Source organism: Mchenga conophoros, linkage group LG16 (genome assembly GCF_057382185.1).
Source record: "Mchenga conophoros isolate Kocher_MC1m ecotype Shallow Benthic linkage group LG16, M_conophoros_male_GT1.1, whole genome shotgun sequence".
NCBI lineage: Eukaryota > Metazoa > Chordata > Actinopteri > Cichliformes > Cichlidae > Mchenga > Mchenga conophoros.
In genome coordinates this window covers 4142665-4155509 of record NC_140541.1, presented here as the reverse complement: position 1 = coordinate 4155509, position 12845 = coordinate 4142665, and positions in this window count along the sequence as shown.

The window sequence follows — 12845 nt, the reverse complement described above, 5'->3', positions numbered from 1 at the left end:
TACTTCAATCATGAAACTGATCAATGATCAGCTGATCGGCTTTTCTCTCTTGTTTATTTATCGCCCACTTTGCGCCAGAAAGAGGAAACCAGCGGATGTCGCGCTAAACAACAGCAGCACGTTTAAGCTTGATCAGCTGTTGTTAGAATTTATTTAATATTAATTTCTAGTATCAGCTGTTGTTTGCTGGAGCCACAGCTGTAAAGCTGCTGGTCATGATGTCTGTTTGGATATGTGGTGAGAGGGAAACATGAAGATGAAACCAGGAGATGTCCTTACTGAACCATCAGAGCTGAACAGGTGATGGAGAAACAGGTTTACCTTTTAGGTCACATGAATGAGTTGAAGGGAAGTTATGAACTGTTTCTGAGAGACAAATAACACCAGGATCCTTTTTTATGTAGCTGACAGCTGGTAACTGTGCAGGGGCGGGTCTAGGAAAGTTTTGCCAGGGGGGCAGGTAGGGCATTAACAGGGAGAGGGGGGCACAAAGAAATACTTTTCTTTCTTATTCTCATTTAAAATACCTAGCTTTTATTAAATAATTATCTAAATCTTACAACCAAAGTTTTTATCTGACGTAAAATGTATAGAAATCATACATATACCAACAAGACTATACATCACTGTCACAACAGGGTTTGTTTTCAGTCAAAGTCTTTATGGCTTTAATACCTGGTGGGTCGGTCTGTAGTGAAAATGCCCAATTTTTTTGTCCCAGTCCAGCCCTGCAGGTTAATACTGGCAGTGTCACCATGCCAGCTGACTGTATTTCATCATCAGCCAGTGTTGTTCTTTATCAATATTACCAAAGTTTACCATAAGGCAGCATAGAAAGTATTTACTTGCTTTCAGGTTTTATTCAAATGTTAGTCTTTTCATTTGTTTCCCCACTTTTTTCCTGTTTCAAAATCAAACACCAGTTTGTGAGAAGATTATCTTCTTTTTTAATAAGCAGATAAAGTTTTACATTGGCTAATTTGTCAATTGTATGTTAAAAATGTTCGTATTTTAATATTCAAAAATGTTTTTGCCCAAAACATATGTGCACTATATGTCAGTAAAAATACTATGTAAATATTGATGTCCTTGACTGCTGAGTAAACACTGACAAAGCACTGATTGTATCTCTTGTACTTTATCAACGCAGTATCTAAAAACTTTGCACCGTAGTGGTTAAAATCTCATTCTAATAAGAGTTAAAAGTGCATTTGGTTATTAGGTTTATAGGATTATTGAATTATGGTTAAGGGTTGGTAGAATTTTTTTTTTAAACATTATCTGCCAATTAAATCTGCCACCCTTCTCCAAATCTGTGCCCCTACCTGGCCCCCCCAACAAAAATTTTCTAGACACGCCACTGCCAGAAGCTTAGGTGGTACTGCCAAAAAAGCATTAGCAGCGGCAACGGCATTGCACTATGACCAACTCTATGAAGAACTGGACATGCCCGGGGGAGCGAACAAAGTCTACCGTCTCGCCAAATAAATGCCATCGAGCAATGCAGGACATCGGCCAGGTCAAACATATCAACAATGTCAACCATCAGATCCTTTGCGACCCACCCATCATCTTCAAACATTGGAGCAACTGCTTTTCGGATATCTGCAACTTGGAGTTGCCCCACCAGCCAATCCACAGCACCGAACCCGTCCCAGAACCCATCCCGTCAATTACCATCAAGGAAGTAGAAGTCACCGCCAAGAAAATGAAGAATGGCAAAGCAACTGGAATAGACAACATTCCAGCCAAAGTTTGGAAGCTACTCGGCCGCCAGGATGCCTCAATCCTAACCAACCTGTTCAACAACTTCATCAGAGATGGGGCTGTCCCAGCAGTCTGGTCAACCAGCAGCACAGTGCCCATCTGGAGAGGTAAAGGCAACGTGGCCGACTGCTCCAATTACCGCCAATCCGACTCCTGTGCCACACCATGAAGATATTCAATTCAGTTCTATTCAATTCAATTTTTTTTTTTATTTATATAGCGCCAAATCACAACAACAGTTGCCTCAAGGTGCTTTACATTGTACAGTAGATCGTACAATAATACATACAGAGAAAAACCCAACAATCATATGACCCCCTATGAGCAAGCACTTTGGCGACAGTGGGAAGGAAAAACTCCCTTTTAACAGGAAGAAACCTCCAGCAGAACCAGGCTCAGGGAGGGGCGGGGCCATCTGCTGTGACCGGTTGGGGTGAGAGAAGGAAGACAGGATAAAGACATGCTGTGGAAGAGAGACAGAGGTTAATAACAGATATGATTCAATGCAGAGAGGTCTGTTAACACATAGTGAGTGAGAAAGGTGACTGGAAAGGAAAAACTCAATGCATCATGGGAATCCCCGGCAGCCTACGTCTATTGCAGCATAACTAAGGGAGGATTCAGGGTCACCTGGTCCAGCCCTAACTATATGCTTTAGCAAAAAGGAAAGTTTGAAGCCTAATCTTGAAAGTAGAGATAGTGTCTGTCTCCTGAATCCAAACTGGAAGCTGGTTCCACAGAAGAGGGGCCTGAAAACTGAAGGCTCTGCCTCCCATTCTACTTTTAAATACTCCAGGAACAACAAGTAGGCCTGCAGAGCGAGAGCGAAGTGCTCTAATAGGGTGATATGGTACTACAAGGTCATTAAGATAAGATGGGGTCTGATTATTTAAGACCTTATAGTGAGCAGCAGGATTTTGAATTCTGGATTTAGAGAAATCTGCTCTCTCTTTCTAGTCCCTGTCAGGACTCTTGCTGCAGCATTTTGGATTAACTGAAGGCTTTTCAGGGAGTTTTTAGGACTTCCTGATAATAATGAATTACAGTCGTCCAGCCTGGAAGTAATAAATGCATGAACTAGTTTTTCAGCGTCACTCTGAGACAGGATATTTCTAATTTTAGAGATGTTGCGCAAATGGAAGAAAGCAGTCTTACATATTTGTTTAATATGTGCTTTGAAGGACATGTCCTGGTCAAAAATGACTCCAAGGTTCCAGAAAGTTAGTGGCCATCCAGGTCTTTATGTCTTTAAGACGTTCCTGCAGTTTAACTAATTGGTGTGTGTTATCTGGCTTCATGGACAGATAGAGCTGGGTGTCATCTGCATAGCAGTGTAAATGTATGTTATGTCTTCTAATGATGCTGCCTAAGGGAAGCATGTATAATGTAAACAGAATTGGTCCTAGCACTGAACCCTGTGGAACTCCATAATTAACCTCAGTGTGTGAAGAGGACTCTCCATTTACATGCACAAACTGGAGTCTATTAGATAGATATGATACAAACCACTGCAGCGCAGTACCTGTAACACCTACAGCATGTTCTAATCGCTCTAATAGGATATTATGGTCGACAGTATCGAACGCTGCACTGAGGTCTAGCAGGACAAGCACAGAGATGAGTCCACTGTCAGAGGCCATAAGAAGATCATTTGTAACCTTCACTAAAGCTGTTTCTGTGCTGTGATGAGCTCTGAAACCTGACTGAAACTCTTTAAATAAGCCTCTGCAGATGATCTGTTAGCTGTTTGACAACTACTCTTTCAAGGATGTTTGATATAAAGGAAGGTTGGAGATTGGCCTATAATTAGCTAAGACTGCTGGGTCTAGAGATGCTTTTTGAGTACAAAAAGTGTACAAAAACGTGACCAGCACAGTCAGAAGCCCAGTGGGAACATCGCCACCTTTCAGCATCACCGTGGGCGTGCACCAAGGCTCCGCACTGTCCCCACTTCTCTTCATCCTCTGCATGGACTGTGACCGCTGACCTCCAAGCACCCCGCCCTTGGACACTCCTCTATGCCATTGATGTCTTCCTCGCAGATGAATCCCGAATGGAGCTGCAACGCCAAACGCAGCAATGGAAGACACGCCAGAGTGAGTACGGGCTGAGGTTGAACACCAAGAAGACTAAGTACTTAGAAGCCGACCCCCAAACCGACAGCACCATCAGCATCGATGGGGAAGACCTGGCAAAAGTATCTCACTTCTGGTACCTCAGATCGATGATCAGCAATGACGGCAACATCCTGCCAGACGTACGAGCCAGGATTAATGCGGCCTGGATGAAGTGGTGCCAAGTCACTGGTGTCCTGTGCGACCGACGAATACCTGACCACCTCAAGTCAAAGATCTACAAAAGCATAGTGCGCCCTGTGGCCCTTTATGGATCAGCGTGTTGGCCGTCCACCGCAAAGCACGAACAGGCCCTTCACACAATGGAAATGCGGATACTGCGATGGTGCCTGGGCCTGAAACTATGGGACCATGTCATGAACACCGACTTCCGAAAGCGGCTGGGCATCGCATCGATCACGGAGAAGATGCAAGGAGCGCAACTGCGATGGTATGGGCACGTGGTCAGAAGTGACAAAAACTTGGTGGCAAGAACAGCACTGCGACTCCGCCCCCAAGGCCGGCAACCAAGGGGCAGACCAATAAGGCGATGGATAGACCGAATCAAAGACGACGTGAAGAGGATCGCACCAACTTGAACGACGACCTTGATTGTGCTGAATGGCGGCGGGTTGCAGACAAGCGGACCCTGCAGAGCGGGAATAACGCTAGGAGGAAGGTGTTATGGTCCCTCAGTCCTCACCAGGTTTTGATTCTTTCAATTTCACTGCTTCAGTTTCTATCGTCTTTCCTACCTGTGATTGTTAGTTGTTGTCTTTGCTCCTGGACATGACTTATTCGGGGTTCCTGATCTTGGCTCTACACATCTGTCTTCAATTTTCTCATCAGCAGTCATGTTTGAGGTAGTGGCTGGCTGCTGTTCACTGCTGAATTGTTGAACTTCGTAGCTGGTGAAGCCCTGACTCCTTTTGCTTCTGTTTATGCTCCAGTTTTGCCTCAAAGATACCGACTGCGTGTTTCCTTCTGTACAGACCTTCCTGGAGCCCCTCTTTGGTGAGTCTGCATGAGTTGTATAAAAGCAGAGTCAGATGAAGAGTAACGAATGTTTGGATGCCTTTTCTGGGATCCCTAGAGCCCCTTTTCCCCCTTTCACATTGAATATAGCACTGTTGCATTACTGTGGTATTGTAAATAAGTGAACTGTGATTTTCCTGAGACCTCCTCTCGAGTCCACTCTCTCCAGTGAACATGACAGCTGGAGCCATTTAAAAGTTAGCTGGTGCCTATTTCCTATTTGTCTGATCTGTTACAGAGGCACGACTTGCCTTCTGTTGTCAGGATCAGCTAATCCTTATCTCCACAGATCTGGGATTTAATCTCTCCTCATATCCCCTTGTCTCAGCAGGCTAAGCTAGCAACTAACAAAGCACCCATGTTTATTCTCAGGAGCTCCCCTGTACTGCTGATGACAGACACGCACACAAAATCAAGTGTTGATGCTGAACAACAAAGTCAAATGCACAAACATAGTCATAATAGTAATAAGTAAATATAAGTAAATAAGTGCACTGACACAAACAGGAAGCTAAAGAGCCCAAATAAAATCATCCCGTGTTGGTGATGAGCATCCTTAATGAAAAAAGCAAGAGAAGAGAAGCAGAGATTCACTTTCAGCTGGATGTTAAGAAGCTAAATGAATGCATATTGTTTGTTATTAGGTGAGTGTGTGGGGAAAGCAAAGGTATAATATGGCTTCACTGAGCAGTTCCTGGTATTTTGTCACTGTGGTTCCTGCCTGTTTTAGCTAAGTGACCTGATAGCCTTGTGCAGTTTGTTACTGGACTGTCTGTGTTACCTTGTGTTATTTGCACACAGTAAACAAAAGAACAAAAAAGGAAAACGTACTTATGCTATATTTTTATTACATTTATAAGATTTATATATAATATTTACAGATAATATAAAATTTTTTTGTTATCAACAGATACTTTTTCTGCTCATTTCCAGTTCCGTGTTTTTATTATTTGACTTCATTAGAGTAGTTTTGCATTTACAGTTATGAATAGCCTCTCTTTATACTGTAGTACAAAGCTTCTCTCTCCAGGTTACTCCTGTCACTGTTTGTGTGAAGACTAGAGTTAAATACTTCTCCAAGAATAAGCACTTCTCAGCCCTGCTTTGACAGGCACGTCCTCGTGCCCTTAACAAAGAGTGGGCCAGCTGAGAGGCCAGCAGCTGTTTTTCTGGTTGTTTCTGCATCCATATTGTGGATAAACCTTTATTCCTGATAAGAAACTGATGGGAAACCAGCATGCTATTAAGCTGGGTCTGCTTTAACTACTCTGAGATCAATTACCATCTGTGCTTTGTGTAGAAACTGATAGCATTGGCAAGTAATGGAGGATTCTCTGATTTATGATTGTTTCCCTTTGGCCAACATGTTCAAATGTGTATCCTGAACCTCTGTGACGAGAATGTGTTGTGTAGCTACAACCTTTTAAGTTTATATAACATGTTAAGTATAACTTTATATAAATGAAATGTTCTCAGCATTAAAGGATACCAGTTTACATTTTATTTATATATATACAGGGAGTACAGAATTATTAGGCAAATGAGTATTTTGTCCACATCATCCTCTTCATGCATGTTGTCTTACTCCAAGCTGTATAGGCTCGAAAGCCTACTACCAATTAAGCATATTAGGTGATGTGCATCTCTGTAATGAGAAGGGGTGTGGTCTAATGACACCAACACCCTATATCAGGTGTGCACAATTATTAGGCAACGTCCTTTCCTTTGGCAAAATGGGTCAAAAGAAGGACTTGACAGGCTCAGAAAAGTCAAAAATAGTGAGATATCTTGCAGAGGGATGCAGCAGTCTCAAAATTGCAAAGCTTCTGAAGCGTGATCATCGAACAATCAAGCATTTCATTCAAAATAGTCAACAGGGTCGCAAGAAGCGTGTGGAAAAACCAAGGCGCAAAATAATTGCCCATGAACTGAGAAAAGTCAAGCGTGCAGCTGCCAAGATGCCACTTGCCACCAGTTTGGCCATATTTCAGAGCTGCAACATCACTGGAGTGCCCAAAAGCACAAGGTGTGCAATACTCAGAGACATGGCCAAGGTAAGAAAGGCTGAAAGACGACCACCACTGAACAAGACACACAAGCTGAAACGTCAAGACTGGGCCAAGAAATATCTCAAGACTGGTTTTTCTAAGGTTTTATGGACTGATGAAATGAGAGTGAGTCTTGATGGGCCAGATGGATGGGCCCGTGGCTGGATTGGTAAAGGGCAGAGAGCTCCAGTCCCACTCAGACGCCAGCAAGGTGGAGGTGGAGTACTGGTTTGGGCTGGTATCATCAAAGATGAACTTGTGGGGCCTTTTCAGATTGAGGATGGAGTCAAGCTCAACTCCCAGTCCTACTGCCAGTTTCTGGAAGACACCTTCTTCAAGCAGTGGTACAGGAAGAAGTCTGCATCCTTCAAGAAAAACATGATTTTCATGCAGGACAATGCTCCATCACACGCGTCCAAGTACTCCACAGCGTGGCTGGCAAGAAAGGGTATAAAAGAAGAAAAACTAATGACATGGCCTCCTTGTTCACCTGATCTGAACCCCATTGAGAACCTGTGGTCCATCATCAAATGTGAGATTTACAAGGAGGGAAAACAGTACACCTCTCTGAACAGTGTCTGGGAGGCTGTGGTTGCTGCTGCACGCAATGTTGATGGTGAACAGATCAAAACACTGACAGAATCCATGGATGGCAGGCTTTTGAGTGTCCTTGCAAAGAAAGGTGGCTATATTGGTCGCTGATTTGTTTTTGTTTTTGAATGTCAGAAATGTATATTTGTGAATGTGGAGATGTTATATTGGTGTCACTGGTAAAAATAAGTAATTGAAATGGGTATATATTTGTTTTTTGTTAAGTTGCCTAATAATTATGCACAGTAATAGTCACCTGCACACACAGATATCCCCCTAAAATAGCTAAAACTAAAAACAAACTAAAAACTACTTCCAAAAACATTCAGCTTTGATATTAATGAGTTTTTTGGGTTCATTGAGAACATGGTTGTTGTTTAATAATAAAATTATTCCTCAAAAATACAACTTGCCTAATAATTCTGCACTCCCTGTATATATATATTTTTTATTTTAGTTTTGTTTTGCAAGAAGCTTGTGACAGTCGTGTGGTTGGCAGGATTTGAGTCCAATGCAGGACTCATGAGGCAGGAAGAAAATTGAAACAAAACTTTACTTTCTGGCAACAGATGGAGGAAAAAAGAAAAACGATAACAGAGCAGGGTCAGAGCAAACTGAGCCTGACGGAAGAACAAACAACCTAGAGGGATATTTTCACCATTGTGGAGGACTTTAACAACACAAACATGAAGTCTGTGTTACCAAAGTTCCACAAAAACATCCACATGGGAACACAGAATGGAAAAACACTGGTCCAGGTTTACACTGAGATCATGGGTGGTTACAAAGTCCACCCAGTCGCACACCTTTGGTCTAACCAGACTGAGGAGGATCTTCGGGTATATTTGATCAGTCTGACCTTCTGCTGAGTAAGAGTGAGCTACCAAATGATGCATCTGCATGTTATGATGTTAACTGTAAAAAAAACCAACATGGGGCTGAGTTGCGTTCCTTATATGAGAATATTTTAGAGTCCCTACCTGTGTCGAGCAGTTCATTGCCATTGCTGTATAAAGCTAAACCAGGCTGGAAGTTGTATGCTGAGGAGGCTTGGGTGGAGTCAGGGCGGCAGCGTTTCGGCCCTCTATTTGATCATAAGAAACACACAAATGTTAAGTTTAAGTTTGCTTCACGTTTTATTAAAAGGAATGAAGCTGCAGTGAGGGCAGACTCCCTCACAAAGATATTGGAGGTCAATTCAGTAAATGATTTCTGGAAAGAAATCAAAAGAATAAATAGTGTTAAAACATCTTTACCAGCTAAGACTGGTGGTGTAAGTGGCTCTGACGAGACATTACTGTGATCTATTTAACTGTGTCAAAAGTTCCATTTTTGCATGGATGAAACTGATAATAAGGAAGATGTTGTAGTGTCATCAAGAGAAATGTATGATGCAATTAGAACATTAAAAGACAGTAAGGCATGTGGGACGGATAAGATATCTGCTGAACATTTGAAATGTGCTAGTAGGAAACTTTGTCCTGGTTCATAGTTCATTGGATTCTGCTGGAATCAATTGTTGCTGTCATGTTAGCAGCCATTATTCCCACAAGGTGGGAAAAATAAACAGCAAGGATAATTATCGACCTATAGCCTTATGGAGCATGTTGTCCAAGGTCCTTGAAAAGATTGTTTTAAATAGAACTGAAAGTTTCTATGCGGAGCCAAGTGGCAGAAGGCTTTCACTTGGTTGGTCTCAGAATCTCATCTCTGCTTTTCGCAGCTGATGTGGTTCCGTTGGCTTCATCAGGTGATGGCCTCCAGCTCACAGTGGAACGGCTCGCAGCCAAATCAGCACCTCCAAATCTGAGGCCGTGGTCCTCAGCCGGAAAAGGGTGGAGTGCCCACTCCGGGTCAGGGACGAGCTCCTGCCCCAAGTTTAAAGTATTAAAAAGTTTATTTGAAAAACAGTAGTATACTAAAAAAAAATGCTTACACCTTCTTGTTAACTACCGCTCCAACACAGCAGCACCGGCTGTTAATACAGCACAGGTGTGACAGTGCTGTATTAACAGAAAACAAAGCCAGATTCTACAAATAATCACTAATATATCATAATAAGGTCTTAGCGGAGCTTCTAGCTACAGTGTGCGGCACATTCTTTGTCATTTGAATTGAAATATTTGAGATTAAACAGATTTTTTTTTCTTTTTTCTGGTTTATTTTCCCACAAAACACTTCTGCAAAATAGTGCACTGAAGTGGAACAGGACCTGCAGCCAGCTGTGTTCTCACATGAATCTGCATTGTAAAACAGGGCCCAATGGGCAAATGTCTTTATCAAGGTGAACAGGGCTCTGACACTGTGGTCCACTGACCCACTGCTGTTGGGTCAGGGTGAGTAAGTATTCTAATGTGGATTAATGTGACATGGAAGCATGCTGCTAATTTGAGCCTTATTACTTATACACTAAAAAAAACAGAGTTAATCAACTAGTCCAGATTCTGCAATCTAAGGTAAGGAATATGTAGGCAGTTAAGAAAATGGATTCTTTAACTTCTCAAAACAACAAAACAACGTTGGTGAAGTCTGGAGAGGCCTCAGAACCATCTCGGGCCACAAACAGCAGAACTCTCTGCCTGGGAGGGATGTGAGATGGGCAAATGAACTGAATCATTTCTTCAACAGATTTGACTCAGCCATGAGGCAGTCTGCAACATCGGCTGCAGACTCACCCACCCCCACTGCTGCTGTTCCACCTCAGACACTTCACACCTCCTCTATTCACCCTGCTCACTCCCCCCCACCCCCAACAACAGCATCCAATACACACTCAACACAAGGCTCCAGCCTGTCTCTCTCAACCACCCAGGTTAGGAGGGAACTGAGGAGGATTAATGGCAAGAAGGCAGCGGGTCCAGATGGCATCAGCTCGAGGGTTGTCAGGTCCTGCGCGGACCAACTGTGTGGGGTGATGGAGCACCTCTTCAACCTGAGCCTGAGGTTGGGAAGAGTCCCACAGCTATGGAAAACCTCCTGTGTTGTACCAGTGCCAAAGACTTCACGCCCCAAGGACCTCAACAGCTACAGGCCGGTGGCTCTGACATCCCACCTGATGAAGACCCTGGAGCGGTTGGTCCTGGCTCAGCTTCGGCGCCTAACAAGCTCATCACTGGACCCACTTCAGTTTGCCTATCAGCCTGGCATTGGAGCGGATGATGCCGTCATTCACCTCCTACATCGTTCCCTCGCTCACCTGGAGACCGCTGGAAGCACTGTGAGAATCATGTTCTTTGATTTCTAAAGGACAAGCTGGTGAACTCTGGAGTGGACCATCACCTCACTACCTGGATCCTGGACTACCTCACCGACCGACCACAGTATGTGAGGACTCAGGGCTGTGTGTCGGACAGGGTCGTCTGCAGTACGGGGGCCCCACAGGGAACGGTTCTGGCTCCGTTCCTCTTCACCATCTACACTGCAGACTTCTCCCACAATTCCACCCAGTGCTTCCTGCAGAAGTTCTCTGATGACTCTGCAATAGTCGGCCTCATCACTGATGGGGACGACAAGGAGTACAGAGGTCTGACCCAAGACTTTGTGGACTGGTGCCAGCTGAACTACCTCCAGATCAACGCCAGTAAAACCAAGGAACTGGTGGTAGACTTCCGCAGGCACAAGCATTCTCCACTGCAACCACTGAACATCCAAGGTATGGACATTGAGGCTGTGGACAGCTACAGGTACCTTGGTGTTCATCTGAACAACAGACTGGACTGGACTCATAACTCAGACGCCCTCTACAGGAAAGGGCAGAGCAGGCTGTACCTGCTGCGGAGACTCAGGTCGTTTGGGGTGGAGGGCCCACTCCTGAAGACCTTCTATGACTCTGTGGTGGCTTCTGCTATCTTTTATGGCGTGGTCTGCTGGGGCGGCAGCATCTCTGCTGGGGACAGGAAGAGACTGAACAGGGTGATCCGAAGGGCCAGCTCTGTTCTAGGATGCCCTCTGGACCCAGTGGAGGTGGTGAGTGACAGGAGAACGGCGGCTAAGCTGTCATCCCTGATGGACAACATCTCCCACCCCATGCAGCAGACTGTGACAGCACTGAGCAGCTCCTTCAGTGGGAGACTGCGGCACCCACGGTGTGGGACGGAGAGATTTCGCAGGTCTTTCCTCCCCACTGCTGTCAGACTCCATAATAAAGACTTTAACTGATCAAGCACACACATCCATACATATGCAATAATACTAAGTGCAATAATCCTTTCTGTCATCGTTGTATTTTTACTCAGTTGTATATAGTATTTGTATTTGTATTCTATTTTTATCTTATTGTATATTTATTTTATTTTATTCTACTGTATATAGTATTTTATTTTATTCTATTCTGTACAGTTGTGTACTGTATTTATTCTTATTGTATTCTAATTTTTGCCTCACAACTTTTGCACTGTCCACTTCCTGCTGTGACAAAACAAATTTCCCACGTGTGGGACTAATAAAGGTTATCTTATCTTATCTTATAAAATGATTTGCATCCTTCGTGTACAAAGTACGGTTGTCATGGCCACCTCTAGTACTGAGTAGATTACATCTGTGTAACTGTAGTCACCTGCCCTGGCCATAATCTGTTTTGGTGGTTGTTTTCTTTGTCTGTGCCTTTAAGTCTTTGCAGGTCCCTGAGTGGATGAGCTGACGGCTGCCGATTGGTCCGCCGATCATGTGGTCGCATTCAAAATCCCTCCACCAGCAGTTGTCCCGGGGGCAGCCACTGACAGCAGCAGCAGACCTTACCCTGGCCTCCAAAGCCTGAGACATTTGTGCCTGTGACTTTGTGCGACTTTCTGAGTTCTGTATATAGTGTGTACATTAGTTTTCATTGTAAAGAGCACATTGTAAATAACACTGGAACAGAAGGGGTGAGCTGCCTTATTGTTTTCCTTGTACTGTTTTATTTTTTTATTTTTTTATTTAGGACAGTGCATGTTAATGAACATAAATGTAAAAAATAAAAATTTCATGAATGTAAACATATCAGATTATAGCCAAGGGCTAATTACCATCTGTTGTCCTTAAGCATAAAAAATAGACATCATTCATAAAAATTCATCATTCATTCATAATAAAAACTCCATCACCAAACTTACACATACACACCATTCTGTTCCCAAATAAAACATTAAAACTATACAACTCATACATGATCACACACTTGATTTGTCCATAACCAGTTTTTAACCTTTGCCTTAAACAAATTGAATGTCGAGCATTCTCTAATGGGTTGAGGAAGACTGTTCCACAGATGGCCACCCTGGACAGAGAGGACGTTCTGCCCATAAACTGTCCG